At 37.8% G+C, this 17,110-nt stretch overlaps 1 protein-coding gene across 7 annotated transcripts in view; it reads right to left on the reverse strand.

The window, feature by feature from the left end:
* Positions 1 to 17,110, reverse strand: part of CDK8 (cyclin dependent kinase 8) — a 174,446-nt gene that overhangs the window by 87,234 nt on the left and 70,102 nt on the right. The window contains exon 2 of one of the 7 annotated variants that reach the window (XM_010593968.3): positions 14,587 to 14,659. The exons of the other annotated variants lie outside the window; for them this stretch is intronic. The gene's annotated coding sequence lies outside the window, so the exon portion shown is untranslated. The remainder of the gene's footprint in view (positions 1 to 14,586; positions 14,660 to 17,110) is intronic. 7 annotated transcript variants of the gene reach the window in all.

Consider the following 17,110-nt stretch of genomic DNA (forward strand, 5'->3'; position numbering starts at 1 on the left):
ATAAAGAGAGAATTTTAAGAGCAGCTAGAAATAAACAAAAAGTCACCTACAAAGGAGAGTCAATAAGAGTAAACTCTGACTACTTGGCTGAAACCATGCAGGAAAGAAGGCAATGGGATGACATACAAAAAACTGAAGGAAAAAAATTGCCATCCAAGAATCATATATCCAGCACAACTGTCTCTCAAATATAAAGGCGAAATTAAGACATCTGTAGGTAAAGAGAAGTTGAGGGAATGCGTAAAAACCAAACCAAATCTACAAGAAATCCTAAAGGGAGTTCTCTGGTTACAAAATCAATATCAGATATCAGCCCAAGACTAGAACACTGGACAGAGCAATCAGATGTCAATCCAGACAGGGAAATCACAAAAATAAATCCAGATTAAAAAAACAGGAAAACAGCGATGTTATTATGTAAAAGAAGGCAACATTAAAACAATAAAGAGGGACTTAAAAGCGTAGTCGCAGATCTTTCATATGAAGAGGAAGACAAGGCAATACACAGAAATAAAAGTTAGGTTTAAACTTAGAAAAACAGGTAAATATTAAAGTAACCACAAAGGAGACGAACAATCCTACTCACCAAAATAAAATGCAAGAAAAAAATAGACACTCAGCAGAAACAAAATCAACTACAACAAATAAGAAGACAATATATATAGATAAGCTACTCAGTACAAAAAAATAAGTGGGAAAAAGAAACTGTCAACAACACACAAAAAAAGACAACAAAATGACTGCACTAAAATCATACCTATCCATAAATTACGCTGAATGTAAAAGGACTAAATGCACCAATAAAGAGACAGAAAGGACAAAAAAATAAAATCTGTCTATATGCTGCCTACAAGAGACACATCTTAGACTTAGAGACACAAACAAAGTAAAACTCAAAGGATGAAAAAACATATATCAAGCAAACAACGATCAAATAAGAGCAGGAGCGCAAATATTAATTTCAGAAAAAATAGACTTTAAAGTTAAATCCACCACAAAGGATAAGGAAGGACTCTATACAACGATTAAAGGAAAACATACCAGGAGGATATAACCACATTAAACATTTATGCACCCAGTGACAGGGCTGCGAGATACATAAAACAAACTCTAAGAGCACTGAAAAGTGAGATAGACAGCTCCACAATTATAGTAGGAGACTTCAACACACCACTTGCAGTGAAGGATGGGACATCCAGAAACAAGCTCAATAAAGACACGGAAGATCTAAATGCCACAATTAACAAACTTGACCTCACAGGCATGTACAGAATACTCCACCCAACAGCAGCCAATTATACTTTCTTTTCCAATGCACACAGAACATTCGCTAGAATATTAGGTCATAAAGCAAGACTTAGCGGAATCCAAAACATCGAAATATTACAAAGCATCTTCTCTGACCATAAAATAAGGCCATAAAAGGAGGAATCATTAACAGAAAAACCAGAGAAAAGAAATCAAAAACTTGGGAATTGAACAAAACCCTGCTCAAAAAAAACTGGCTTATAGAAGACATCAAGAATGGGATAAAGAAATTCACAGAATCCAAAGAGAATAAAAACACTTCCCATCAGAACCTTTGGGACACAGCAAAAGCGGTGCTCAGAGATCAATTTATATCAATAAATGCACACATACAAGAAGAAGAAAGGGCCAAAATCAAAGAATTATCCCTACAACTTGAATAAATAGAAAGACAGCAACAAAAGAAACTCTCAGGCACCAGAAGAAAGCAAATAATAAAAATTAGAGCAGAATTAAATGAAATAGAGAACAGAAAAACAACACAAAGAGTTAAGAAGACCAAAAGCTGGTTCTCTGAAAAAATTACAAAATAGATAAACCATTGGCCAAACCGACAAAAGAAAAACAGAAGAAGCAAATAAAACGAACAAGAAATGAGACAGGCGATATTACAACAGACCCAACTGAAATAAAAAAAACCGTATCATATTACTATGAAAAATTCTACTCTAACAAATTTGAAAACCTAGAAGAAACGGATGAATTTCTACAAACACACTACCTACCTAAATTAACACAAACAGAGGTAGAACAACTAAATAAACCCGTAACAAAAGAAGAGACTGAAAAGGTAGTCAAAAAACTTCCCCCGCAAAAAGCCCTGGCCCGGACAGCTTCATTACAGAGTTCTACCAAACTTTCAGATAAGACTTAACGCCACTACTACTATAGGTATCTCACAGCAAAGAAAAGGATGGAATACTCCCAAAGTCATTCTATGAAGCCACCATATCCCTGATGCCAAAACCAGGTAAAGACACCACAAAAAAAATTACAGACCTAGATCCCTCGTGAACTTAGATGCAAAAATCCTAAACAAAATTCTAGCCAATAAACTTAAAATAGAATTCAACAATATATCAAAAAAAATAATTCACCACGACCAAGTGGGAGTCATACCAGGTATGCAGGGATAGTACAATATTAGAAAAACAATTAATAGAATCCATCATATAAATAAAAGACGAGAATCACACAATTTTATCAGTTGATGCAGAAAAGGCATTTGACAAAGTTCAACACCCATTCATGATAAAAACTCTCAGCAAAATAGGAATAGAAGGAAAATTCCTCAACATAATAAAGGGCATTTATACAAAGCCAAGGGCCACATCATCCTAAATGGAGAGAGTCTAAAAGCATTCCCTTGAGATCTGGAACCTGACAAGGATGCCCTTTATCACCACTCTTGTTCAACATTGTGCTGGAGGTCCTATCCAGAGCAATCAGGTAGATAAAGAAATAAAAGGCATCTAGATTGGTAAGGAAGAAGTAAAAGTATCTCTATTTGCAGATGACATGATCTTATACACAGAATACCCTAAAGAATCCTGAAGAAACTACTGAAACTAATCGAAGAGTTCAGCAGAATATCAGGATACAAGATAAACATACAAAAATCAGTCGGATTCCTCTACACCAACAAAAAGAACGTTGAAGAGGAAATCACCACATCATTAGTATTTACAGTAGTCCTCAAGAAGATAAAATGCTTAGGAATAAATCTTACCAGAGATGTAAAAGACCTATATGAAGAAGACTAGAAGACGCCACTGCAAGAAGCCAAAAGAGACCTACGTAAGTGGAAAAACATACCCTGCTCATGGATAGGAAGACTTAATACTGTAAAAAATGTTTATTCTATCAAAAGCCATCTGTAGATACAATGCAATTCTGATCCAAATTCCAATGACATTTTTTAATGAGATGGAGAAACAAATCACCAACTTCATATGGAAGAAAGAGAGGCCCCAGATATGTAAGCATTACTGAAGAAGAAGAACAAAGTGGGAGACTTCACTCTACCTGACTTTAGAACCTATTATACTGCCACAGTACTCAAAACCGCTTGGTACTGGTACAACAACAGATACATAGACCAATGGAACAGAATTGAGAATCCAGACATAAATCCATCCACATATGAGCAGCTGATATTAGACAAAGGCCCAGAATCAGTTAAATGGGGAAAAGATAGTCTCTTTAACAAATGGTGCTGGCATAACTAGATATCCATCTGTAAAAAAATGAAACAAGACCCATACCTCACACCATGCACAAAAACTAACTCAAAATGGATCAAAGACCTAAATATCAAATCTAAAATGATAAAAATCACGGGAGAAAAAATAGAGACAATGCTAGGAGCCCTAATACATGGCATAAACAGTATACAAAACATTACTAACAATGCAGAAGATAAAGTAGATAACTGGGAGCTCCTAAAAATCAAACACCTATGCTCATCCAAAGACTTTACCAAAACAGTAAAAGAATTACCTACAGACTGGGAAAAAGTTTTTAGCTATGACATTTCTGATCAGTACCTGATCTCTAAAATCTACATGATAATGTAAAAACTCAACTACAAAAAGATATATAACCCAATTAAAAAATGGGCAAAGGATATGAATAGACACTTCACTAAAGGAGACATTCAAGTAGCTAACAGATACATGAGGAAATGCTCAGAATCATTAGCCATCACAGAAATGCAAATCAAAACTACAATGAGACTCCATCTCACTCCAACAAGGCTGGCATTAATCCAAAGAACACGAAACGCTAGATGTTGGAGAGGTTGTGGAGAGACTGGAACACTTACACACTGCTGCTGGGAATGTAAAATGGTACAACCACTTTGGAAATCAATTTGGCACTTCCTTAAGAAGCTAGAAATAGTACTACCATACGATCAGCATTCCCACTTCTTGGAATATATCCTAGAGAAATAAGAGCCTTTACACGAACAGATACATGCACAACCATGTTCACTGCAGCACTGTTTACAATAGCAAAAAGATGGAAGCAACCAAGGAGCCTATCAACAGATGAATGGATAAATATATTATGGTATATTCACAGAATGGAATACTATGCGTCGATAAAGAACAATGATGAATCTGTGAAACATTACATAACATGGAGGAATTTGGAAGGCTTTATGCTGAGTGAAATTAGTCAGCTGCAAAAGGACAAATACTGTATGAGAACCATTATAAGAACTCCAAAAATAGTTAAGCAGAAAAGAAAATATTCTTTGATGGCTATGAGAGTAGGTAAGGAGGGAGGGAGAGGGGTTTTCACTAAATAGGTAGTAGATAAAAACTATTTTAGGTGAAGGGAAAGACAACACACAATACAGGAGAGGTTAGTACAACTGGACTAAACCAAAAGCAAAGAAGTTTCCTGAATAAACTGAACACTTAGAAGGCCAGTGTAGTAGGGGAGGGGGTTTGGGCACCATGGTTTCAGGGGACATCTAAGTCAACTGGCATAATAAAATCTATTAAGAAAACATCCTGCATCCCACTTTGGAGAGTGGCATCTGGGGTCTTAAATGCAAACAAGCGGCCATCTGAGAGGCATCAATTGGTCTCAACCCACATGGAGCAAAGCAGAATGAAGAACACCAAAGACACAAGGTAACTGTGAGCCAAAGAGACAGAAAGGGCCATGGAAACCAGAGACTACATCAGTCTGACACCAGAACTAGATGGTGCCTGGCTACAACTGATGACTGCCCTGAAAGGGAACACAACAGAGAATCCCTGAGGGAGCACGAGAGCAGTGGGATGCAGACCCCAAATTCTTGTAAAAGGACTAGACTTAACAGTCCTACTGAGACCAGAAGAACCCCGGAAGTCATGGTTCCCAGACCTTCTGTTAGCCCAAGACAGGAACCATTCCCGAAGCCAACTCTTCAGACAGGAATTGGACTGGACTATGGGATAGAAAATGATACTGGTGAAGAGTGAGCTCCTTGGATCAAGTAGACATATGAGAATATGTGGGCAGCTCCTGCCTGGAGAAGAGATTGAGAGGGCAGAGGCGGGCAGAAGCTGGCCGAATGGACACGAAAACACAGAGGGAAGGAGTGTGCTGTCTTACTAGAGGGAGAGCAACTAGGAGTATATAGCAAGGTGTATGTAAGTTTTTGTATGAGAGACTGACTTGATTTGTAAGCTTTCACTTAAAGCACAATAAAAAACCAAACAAACATAGAACAAAGGGTTCTTTGATGGATACAAGCGTGGGGTGGGAAGGAGAGGAGAAGTCACTAGAGAGCAGACAAGGATCATCTTTGGTGAATGAAAGGAGAACAATAATACAAGGGAAGTCAGTACAAGCGGATCAAAGCAAAAGCTAAGAAGTTTCCTGAAGATGTCAAAATACTTTGAGGGACAGAGTAGCTGGAGCTGGGAACTGGGGACAATAGGTTTGGGGTACATCTAAGCCAACTGGCATGACAAAGTTTATTAGGGAAATGTTCTGCATTCCACTTGGTGAGTGGTGTCTGGTGTCTTTTTTTTTTTTAATTGTGCTTTAAGTTTACAAATGAAGTCAGTCTCTCACACAAAAACCCATATACACCTTGCTACACACTCCCAATTACTCTCCCCCTAATAAGACAGCTCGCTCTCTCCCTCCATTCTCTCTTTTCGTGTCCATTTCGCCAGCTTCTAACCCCCTCCACCCTCTCATCTCCCCTCCAGGCAGGAGATGCCAACATAATCTCAAGTGTCCATCTGATCCAAGAAGCTTACTCCTCACCAGCACCTCTCTCCAACCCACTGTCCAGTCCAATCCAGGTCTGAAGAGTTGGCTTCAGGAACAGTTCCTGTCCTGGGGCAACAGAAGGACTGGGGGCCATGACCACCGGGGTCCTTCTAGTCTCAGTCACAGCATTAAGTCTGGTCTTATGAGAATTTGGGATTCTGCATCCCACTGCTCTCCTGCTTCCTCAGGGGTTCTCTGTTGTGTTCCCTGTCAGGGCAGTCATTGGTTGTAGCCAGGCACCATCTAGTTCTTCCTGTCTCAGGATGATGTAGTCTCTGGTTCATGTGGCCCTTTCTGTCTCTTGGGCTTGTAATCGCCTTGAGTCCTTGGTGTTCATTCTCCTTTGATCCAGGTGGGTTGAGACCAATTGATGCATCTTAGATGGCTGCTTGCTAGCATTTAAGATGCATCTGGGGTCTTAAAAGTTTGTGAGTGGCCATCTAAGACACATCAGTTGATCCCATTCCCCTTAGAGCAAAGGAGAATGAAGAACACCAAAGACACAAGGAAAATATTAGCTCAAGAGACAGAAGGTCCACATAAACCAGAGACTCCATCAACCTGAGACCAGAAGAACTAGATGGTACACTGCTACCACCAATGATCGGTCTGACAGGGAACACAACAGAGAGTCCCAGAGGGAGCGGGAGAAAAGTCTAAAGCAGAGCTCAAATTCACGTAAAAAGACTAGACTTAATGGTCTGACAGAGACTGGAAGAAGCCCCAAAACTATGGTCCCTGGAAGCTATGTTAACCCAGAACTAAAGCCATTCCCAAAGTCTAGTCTTCAGACAAAGATTAGTCCGGACTATAAAACAAAAAATAATACTCGTGAAGGGTTCTTAGTTCAATCGGGTACATAAGACCAAATGGACAGCCCCTGTCCGGAGGCAGGATAAGAAGGCAGGAAGGGACAGGAATTGATTGAGTGGACATAAGACGCCTGGGGTGGAAAGGGGGAGTGTGCTGTCACATTGTGGGGATTGCAACTAATGTCACATAACAATATATATGTAAATTTTTGAACGAGAAATTAACTTGAGCTGTAAACTTTCACCTAAAGCAAAGCTAAGAAAAAAAAACACACACACACACAAGATGAAATAAAAATATGAACAGCTGTATGTCTATTAAGGAAATAATATTGGTTGGTAAATTCTATCAAACATTTAAGAAAGCAAAACTGCCAATTGTACATAAACTCCAAAAATACAGGATAGAGAAATGCGCCAAACTTATTTCATGAGGAGAGCACAGCTTTGATACCAAAACCTAACAAAGACATTATATGAAAGAAAATTATAGACCAGCATCCCTCAAAATCATAAACATAAAACAACTTAAGAATATATTAGCAAATCACATTTAGCAATATAGAAACCAAGGGGACACTGTCTCAGGAATACAAATTGTATTAACATTAGGAAATTAATCAATGCAATCTACCAACTTGAAGAATAAAAGCAAACTACATGTCATTTCAACATATGCAGAAAAAAGCATCTGAAGACATTAAACATCATTAAAAAAAAAAAAAAGAACTCTCAGGAAATTGGAAATAGAAGGGCACTTCCTAAACACAGTATCTATGAAAATCTCACAATTATACTTACTGGTAAATCACTGAAAACACTTTCCCCCCAGAACTGGGAACAAGCCAAAGATGCTCATTCTTACTATTATTCACCATTGTATGAAGGGTCCTCTACAATGCAGTAAGCAAAGAATAAGAAATAAAAGACATAAATATGGGAAGAAGTAAACTTATCTCTATTCATAGATGACAATTTTTTTCCTTTTTATTGCACTTTAAGTAAAAGTTTACTGTTCAAGTTAGTTTCCCATACAAAAATATTATACACCTATTGTTATGTGACCCTACTTGCTCTCCCCATATGTCCTGTGTCCATTCAACCAGCTCTTGTCCCTTTCTGCCTTCTCATCTCACCTCCAGACAGGAGCTGCCCATTTAGTCTCATTTATCCCACCTGAGCTAAGAAGGGCACTCTTCACAAGTGTCATTTTATGTCTTATAGTCCAGTCTGATCTTTGTCTGAAGAGTTGGCTTTGAGAATGGTTTTAGTTCTGGGTTAACAAAGACTCTGGAGGCCATGTCTTCTGAGGTTCCTCCAGTCTCAGTCAGACCATTAAGTTTGGTATTTTTACTAAAATTTAAACTCTGCACCCCACTTTTCTCCTGCTCCTTCAGGGACCTTCTGTTGTGTTCCCTGTCAGGGTGGCCACTGGTGGTAGCCGGAGTTTCTGGTTTATGTGGCCCTTTCTGTCTCTCGGGCTCATATTTTCCTTGTGTCTTTGGCGTTCTTCATTTGCCTTAGCTCCACATGGGTTGGGACCGATTGATGCATCTTAGATGGCCACTCACTAGCTTTTAAGACCCCAGATGCCATGTACCAACATGGGATGCAAAACATGTTCTTAATAAACTTTGTTATGTCGATTGATCTAGATGTCCCCTGAAACCATGGTCCCCAGTCCCCCACCCCTGCTCCTCTGTCCCTAGAAGTGTTTGGTTCGATTATATAATTATTAATGTAGCAGATCCCAAGGGATCACCAAAAACCTACTAGTAAATTTAAGGAGACTAAGGATGTTTTAAGGATACAAGGTTAATACATGAAAATCATTTCTATTTTAGAATACAGGAGCAAACAAACAGAAAATAAAATCTAAAAAATTACAATTTCATTTACAATAGTGCCAAAAAAGCAAGAAGTACTTAGGAATGAATTTAACAAAAGGTGTGCAAAACTTCTATACTAAAAACTATAAAACTTTACTGAGAGAAATTAGAAAATTGAAAATACACCTTTCCAGAATAAAGTCTCAACATTATTAAGATATCTATTCTTCCTGAATCAATGCAATCCAAATCATAATTCAAGCAGACTTTTTTTTTTAAATAGAAACTGATCAGCTGATTCTAAAATAAATTAAAAATGCAAAGGACCTAGAATAGCCAAAACACTTGTAAAAGAATAAAACTTGAAGCCTTATACTACCTGAATTCATGTCTTCTTGTAAAGGTAGATTAATCAACATATTCTGGTACTGGCATATGGACAGAGAAAGAGATCAATGATCAGAACAGAGAGCACAGAAATACACCCATGCTTACATGCTTACAGTCATTTATTTATTTATTTATTTTTACAAGAGTTCCAAAAGACTCAATGAGGGAAAAACTTCAGAAAATGGTACTGCCCTGTGAGCAAGTGAAAGCCCCTTTCCGCCACAAAACAACAGAAAAAACTAGCAGAAATCGACAGAACTCTGTAAACCAGTCAAAGGGTTACAGTAATTAAGTGGACACTGAATTAGGAAAAAGGTGACATATAAACAGTAGGAAGGCTTTGGTTTTCTACTTGCCTGCACTCTACCCCCGTCCCAGCTAGGCTCATGGCCATCTTAAAGCAGCAGTGACCTGCACGCCCAGAGAGGGAGCTTGGTTTCTGGCTCTAGAGGGAGCGAAAGAAGCTATATTCAGAAATTATTGCGTATGTCTGTTCTAACCTGTCTGGGGCTGCCTGAAAGACCAAAGCAAGGTGTTTATCTTGGTCTAGTCTGTCCCACAAGGTGCAGGGCAAATGCAATGACCTAAGGCTTTAACTGGCTGTAGCTGCCTGGGGCTAAAGGATGTTATTAAACCAAAACCCACTGCCCACCAGTTGATTCTGACTCAAAGTGACCCTAATATGACAAGCGGAACTGCCCCCATAGGGTTCCCAGGGCTGTAAATCTTTTACAGAAGCAGACTGTCACATCTTTCTGCATAGCGCCACTCATTGGTAGGTTTGGACTGCTGAGCTTTTGGTCAGCAGCTGAGCACTTTAACAACTGCACCACCAGTGCTCCTTAAGGATGTGATTAGGGCATACAACAGGCACCTAAAGACTGGAAGGAGAGGCCTGGGTGGAATTTCCTTCAGAAATTAAGGCTTTCAAGAGAACCTTATACAGGGGGAACCTGAGAAAGCCACACATATGCCCAAGGGCAAGACACATGCTCTGAAATTACCTGAGAAGACCTTAAGCTTTCACCTCAGGCTGATACCTAGGCTCAGTGCAAGCTTGGCTAAGTAAGGCAAGGGGCAAGGTCTGAAAAGGTTTTTTTGATGTACCCTGGCATTCAAGGAAATCTCTGTCAGAACACTAGCTAAATACAAGCTAAGGAACACGGACAGACTTCAGTGCCCACACACATCCAGGGAGGCAGCCTTTGCAAAACATAGTTAATGAAGGCAGTAAACAAAAAGACAATTACAGCCTTCAACAATTAAAACAGCAAACCCTGGCGAAAGGAAGAATCTGATTTCCAGAGTTATGCCATTTTAATATTTAAATGCCCTGGCTTCAACAAAAATAACAAGGCATACAAAGAAACAGAAAAGAACGGCCCAGTCAAAGGAACAATATAAAGCAGGAGAAACCATTCCAGGAAAAGCCCAGGTAATGGACTAAATAGACAAAGACTTAAAAACAACAGTACATCCACTTCTCACTTACTAGGTTCCAAAGACCAGGTTGTTATGCAAAAACCAGCATTATGTGAACATGGATGACCACATCAGAACACAAAACAAAGGATAACTACATCATCTACCCAACTGCCAAATTACATCATTACATAACTGCCAAACCACTGAGAATCATGGTCCAGCCAAGCTGACACATAACCTTAACCATTACAGCCAGCATTACTCTTGCCTAGCACCTCAGTTTTCATTACTGCAAGATGTACGTCATTAATGTGCAAAATAATTGGAAAATAGATTTTTTATTACTGTCGTAAATGTGAAATGTCAGATAATGAGACAGTTGATAAGTGAGGAGCAGGTGTTAATAATACGATCAAAGAGCTAAAGGAAAACATGAATGAAGAACTCAAGGAAATCAAAACAACACATGAACATTTCTATATTCTCTAAAAAGATGAAAATTATTTTAAAAAATGGAAATACTGAAGCTGAAAAGAACAATAATTGAAATGAAAAAATTCACTGGCTGTGTTCAATAGGCGATTTGAGCTTGGAGAAGAAATAACCAGTGAACTTGAAGGTAGAACAACTGAAATTATCAAGTCTGAGAAGCAATAAAGAAATAAGTGAACAGAGTCTAAAGGACTGTAGGAGGCCATGAAATGAACCAACTTACGCGTTACACAAGTCTCAGAAGGTAAAAGAAACAGAGAAAGAGAGACATGGATCTAAATATCCAAGAAGCTCAACAAATTCCAAATGGGATAAAACAAAAGACATCCACACTGACACACATTAAAACTACTTTCATGGGCAAGTAAAAAAGCTATTTTTATGCTCTTTCTGTTTTGTAACTCTACTGGTTATGTCCTACATGATTTTATAAACAAACGCGTGATATAAAAAACAAAACCATAAGGAAAATATCTAAGAAACATACATAAAAGTAAAAAAGAAGAGAATCATAATGGTTCACTACAAAAAAATAAACACCAAAGTAGGCAGTATTGTAGGAAATGAGAGGCAAAAAAGGTATAAGACATGAGGAAGCAAATAACAAAATAGCAAAATTAAGTACTTCCTTACCGATAGTTGCTTTAAATATTAATGGAGTAAACTCTCCAATCAAAAAGCAGAGATGAGCAGAATGGATAAGAAAACAACATCGAACTACATGCTGCCTACAAAAGTCCCACATCAGATCCCAAGACACAAATAGGTTGAAACTGAAAGAATGGGAAAAAGATCCCACGCAAATAGTAATCAAAACAGAGATGAGGAGGCGATTTTAATATCAGAATAAGTAGAGTTTAAGTCAAAATCTGTCACAAGAGACAAGGCACGTTAAACAATGCTAAAAGGGTCAATTCATCAAGAAAATAACAATTATAAATACACACACACACACGCAAACAAACAACACAGCACCAAAATACATGAAGAAAACAGTAACAGAATTGAAAGAAGAAATAGTTCTACAACGATACCTGGAGATTTTAATACACCACTTTAAATAGTGGATAAAACATCTAGACAGAAGACAAATTAGGAAATAGAGGGCTTGAACAACAGTATAAACCAATAAAAAAAAAAAAAAAACACTTAGTAGACATATATATATATATATATATATATATAGAATACTCCACCCAACAACAACAGAAAACATATTCTTTGTCGGTTCAAATGCATCATTCTCCATAACAGGCCATATGTTAGGTCACAAAACAAGTCTCAATAAATTTAAAAAGACTGAAATCATATGAAGTATCTTCACTAACCACAATGGAATAAGATTGTGAAATCAATAACAGAAGAAAAACTGGAAATTTTACAAATATGTGGAAATTAAACAACACACTATTAAATAGTCAATGGGTCAAAGAAGAAATCACAAAGAAAATTAGAAAATACTTAAGAGATGAATGAAGGAAACCACGAGAAGGCCACAAGAGCTAATAAATGAACTCGGCAAAGTGGCAGGGTATGAGGTCAACATGCAAAGATCAGTTGCTTCCATACAACAGAAAGGACAAACTGAAAAGGAAATTAAGAAAGCAATACCACTTATAACAGCATCTAAAATAATAAAATACCTAGGGATAAATTTAACCAGGGAGGCAAAAGACTTGTACAATGAAAACTATAAAACATTGCTGACAGAAATTAAACAAGATCAAAACAAATGAAAAGACATTCCATGTTCATGAACTGGAAGACAAAATTGTTAAGGACATAATATTGTTCAGATGTCAATACTACCCAAAACAATCCACATATTCAACTCCATTAAAATTCCAACAGCCTTTTTTGCGGGAATGGAAAAGCAATCCTCAAATTCTTACGGAACTGCAATGGGCCCTGAATAGCCAAAATAATCTTGAAAAAGAGCAAAGTAGGAGGTTTCAACCTTCCCAATTTCAAAACATACTATAAACCTACCATAATCCAAACAGTGTGGTACTGGCATAAGGACAGACACATAGACCAATGCAATAGAATTAAGAGACCAAAAATCTATGAAAGTCTAGAAGCCATACATCTATGGCCAATTTTCAACAAGTACGCAAAGAATGGGGAAAGAATAGTTCCTTCAACAAACTTTTCTGGGACAATTGGATCTCCACATGTAAAAGAGAGAAGTTGGACCCATACCTCACACCATATACAAAAACTAACTCAAAATGGATCAATGACCTAAATATAAGAAAACCATTATAAGAAAACATAGGGGCAACGCTTTAAGACCTTATTTTTAACAATGGATTCTTCGATATGATACCAAAAGCAACAACAAAAGAAAAAACAGAAATAACTGAACTTCATGAAAATTAAAAACTTTTGTACGTCAAAGGACTTTATCAAGGGTATGAAAAGACAACTGGCAGAATGGGGGAAAATATTTGGTAACTATATATCTGACAAAGGCTTAATATCCAAAATATGTAACGAATTACTATAACTCAATATCAAAAGACAACCCAATTTAAAAATTGGCAAAGGACTTGAATAGATATTTCTCCAAAGAAGTGGCCAATAAGCACATGAAATGATGCTCGGTGTAATTAGTTACTTTAACCAAAAAAAACAAAAACAACCTCATTGCCCTCAAGTCAATGTAAATTCATAGCGGTCTTATAGGACAGAGTAGAACTCCCCCCATATAGGGATTCCAAGGCAGAAATCTTTACGGAAGCACACTATCACAGCTTTTTTTCATGGGGTGGGCTGGCAGGTTTCAATCTTTTAGTTAGCAGCTGAGTACTTAACCACTGTACCACCAGGGCTCCTTAATTAGTCATTAAAACCTAACCAAACCCATTGCCACCAAGTCAATTCTGACTCATAGTAATCCAATGGGACAGAGTAGAACTGCTGCATGGGGTTTCCAAGGAACGCCTGGTGGATCTGAACTGCTGACATTTTGGTCAGCAGTTAAGCTCTTAACCACTGCACCACCAGGGCTTCTAATGAGTCATTAGCGAAATCTCAAAACTACAATGAGATACTGACGGCTATTATCAGAAAAACAGAAAACAACAAATATTAGGATTTGGAAAAACTGGAACCTTCATCCATTACTGGTGGAAAAGTAATATGTTGCAACCACTCTGGAAAACATTTTGGCAGCTCCTCAAAAAATTAAATATACAATTACCATGTGACCCAGCAATTCTACTCCTGGGTGGCATTCGACCCAAAAGAATTGAAAGCAGGACCTCAGATACTTGTATAGCCAATGTTCACTGCAGCACTATATACAATAGCCAAAAGGTGGAAACAATCCAAGTGTCCATCAACAGATGAATGAATAAATAAAATGTGGCATATTTCAGGCATAAAGAGAAATTAAGTTCCAATACTTGCTACAACGTGAATGAACCTTGAAAACATTATGCTGAGTGAAATAAATCAGACACAAAAGGACAAATATTGCGTGATCTACTTATATGAAATATCTAGAATACGCAAATGCACAGAGACCAATGTTTATCGATGCTTACCAGGAGCCGATGCAAAGAAGGGATGGGCAGGTACTGCTTAAGAGGTACATTCTTTTTGGTGTGATGAAAAACTCTTGAAAATAGATAATGGTGAGGGTTGCAGAGTATGCTAAATGTAATTAATGTCAATGAACTGTACACTTAAAAATGGCGATATGGCAAAATTTGTGTTAAATATATTATACCACAATAAAATTAAAAAAAAAAAAATGGAGCTGTAACTACCGTGTATTTATATGGCGGGGGTGGACTTCAAACTCCCTACCACAAAATTCATTGAGACACATCATAGAACAAAAAATAAAGCTAAACCTGTAAAGCTGGGGGCCTGGTAGCACAGTGTTTAAGAGCTTGGCTGTTAACCAAAAGGTGGGCAGTTTGAATCCACCAGTCGCTCCTTGGAAATGCTACAGGGCAGTTCTACTCTGTTCTATAGGGTCACTATGAGTCAGAATTGACTCAACGGCAACACCTTTGGGTTTTTTTGTTTGTTTGTTTTTAGAAAAAAAACATAAGGGAAGAGCTTCACAATCAGAGGGTACAGAAAAACTTCTCCAGCCAAACAAAGCAATAGCCATAAACGGAAAAATGAGTAAATTAAACTTCATTAAAATTAAATATTTCTCCTCATCTTGGACTGAAGAACCATACCAAGCATTTTAAAAATAAGCTTTCCTTTTCTTTTTTGTGTTCAACTGCATTTACAGTTATTGTACCACGATTATTTAAAATATAAGCATGCATGTTTATGTACAGAATGGAATTTTGTTCTTTGAAACTTGTTACTAAAGTGTAACAAGCACAGAGAAAAGCACACGAGTCCTAAGTGTACGGCTTAATGACTTTTCATCACCAGACCCAGAGCAATATCAAGAAACAGAACTTATTGGCATCCAGAAAGCTCCTTTGTTCTTCTTTTCCGTCACTCCCTGTCCCCTCCAAGGATAATCACTATGCTGACTTCTAACATCACTGACCATAGTTCACGCATTTTAATTCTTCAATACTGACTAGTATATACAGAATACTAGTTGTTAAACGTAGAGGATCAGCGAAAATAAGGGAAATGCTCAATGAAATGGATTGACACAATAGCCACAATAATGGGCTCAAATATATCAAAGACCATAATAACGGTGCATGGCCGGGCAACATTTCTTTCCGGTTTTTTATATATATAGGGTCACCATGAGTCAGAGCAGACTTAACAGCACCTGACAATAAACTGTTGAAGAAATAATAGTTAATATATAGATATGTTGCCCCAAGACTCAAGAGTATGAAAAGCTTATCAAATTTAAACAAAATACATCTTCTGACATGGTATACCTTTGGCTCAGAATGCCCTCCATCTCACCACTATTCTCTCATGGAGGCAATTCTTACATGTCCTCTGAAACCTGGAACCCTTCTTTATTCTCTACTTTAGACACCCACTCTTGCACCCCTGCATGCTTCTATAGTGCTTGCTATTCAGAATTTATTAAAAGATTTACAAGTCTCTTTCCTCAGAAGAGTGTAAATACTTGAGGCCAGGGACACTGGCTTGTTCTATTTCACCTACACCAGCGCCTATGAACATGGTAAACAACAAATGACTGCTGACTGGAAACTCACTGGTGTAGAATCTGGTAAATGAGCAAAAATATTGAAATTAACATTTGCATATCACAATAGCCTAGATCGAAGGGTAGACTACAGGGGACAATGGTGGTTCAGTGGTAGAATTCTTGCCTTCCATACAGGACACCTAGGTTTGATTCCTGGCCAAGGCACTTCAAGCGCAGCCACCATCCACCTGTCAGTGGAAGACTGTGTACTGCTATGATGCTGAACACGTTTCAGTGGAGTTTCCAGGCCAAGATAGACTGGGAACAAAGTCTGGCAATCTACTTCCAAAAACCAGCTAGTGAAAACCCTATGGATCACAGTAATCTGACCCACAGCCAATCATGAGAATGGCACAGGACCAGGCTGCATTTCATTCTGTTGTGCACGGGGTTGCCATGACTTGGGGGCTGACCTGACGGCAGCTAAAAACAGCAAACAAAGGTAGATAGGAGACCTAGTCCAACAAAAGCAAGGATTATAATATATATCCTAGAATACTCTGATTTAAGCCAAAACAAGACAAATTTGGACCCATAGCTTTACAGTAATAAAGTCTGAAGTAAAATCTCAAAGAGGTAATGCTCAGCCTAAACGTACGGACAATATTAAGTAATCTATGAACTATGAAGAATAGTTCCCATTTGGAATTAAAATGAGATTCTCATTAGCATACAGAACTATGCTTTCGAAAGAAAAAGGCACATATGTATTTTAATAACATGCTATTTCATTGAAAGTTCACATAAGTAACATCTCAGAATTATTAATTTTATGCATACTAACATACCACTTTTTTACTGCACTCAATGAAATAATAACTGGACCCTAATCTATTTAGTGACATTGTGTTGGAAAAAATACATATTTATATAAACAACTGAGATTGCCTTAACTCCAAATAAATGAATTTACA

Source organism: Loxodonta africana, chromosome 23, assembly GCF_030014295.1.
Source record: "Loxodonta africana isolate mLoxAfr1 chromosome 23, mLoxAfr1.hap2, whole genome shotgun sequence".
Taxonomy (NCBI): domain Eukaryota; kingdom Metazoa; phylum Chordata; class Mammalia; order Proboscidea; family Elephantidae; genus Loxodonta; species Loxodonta africana.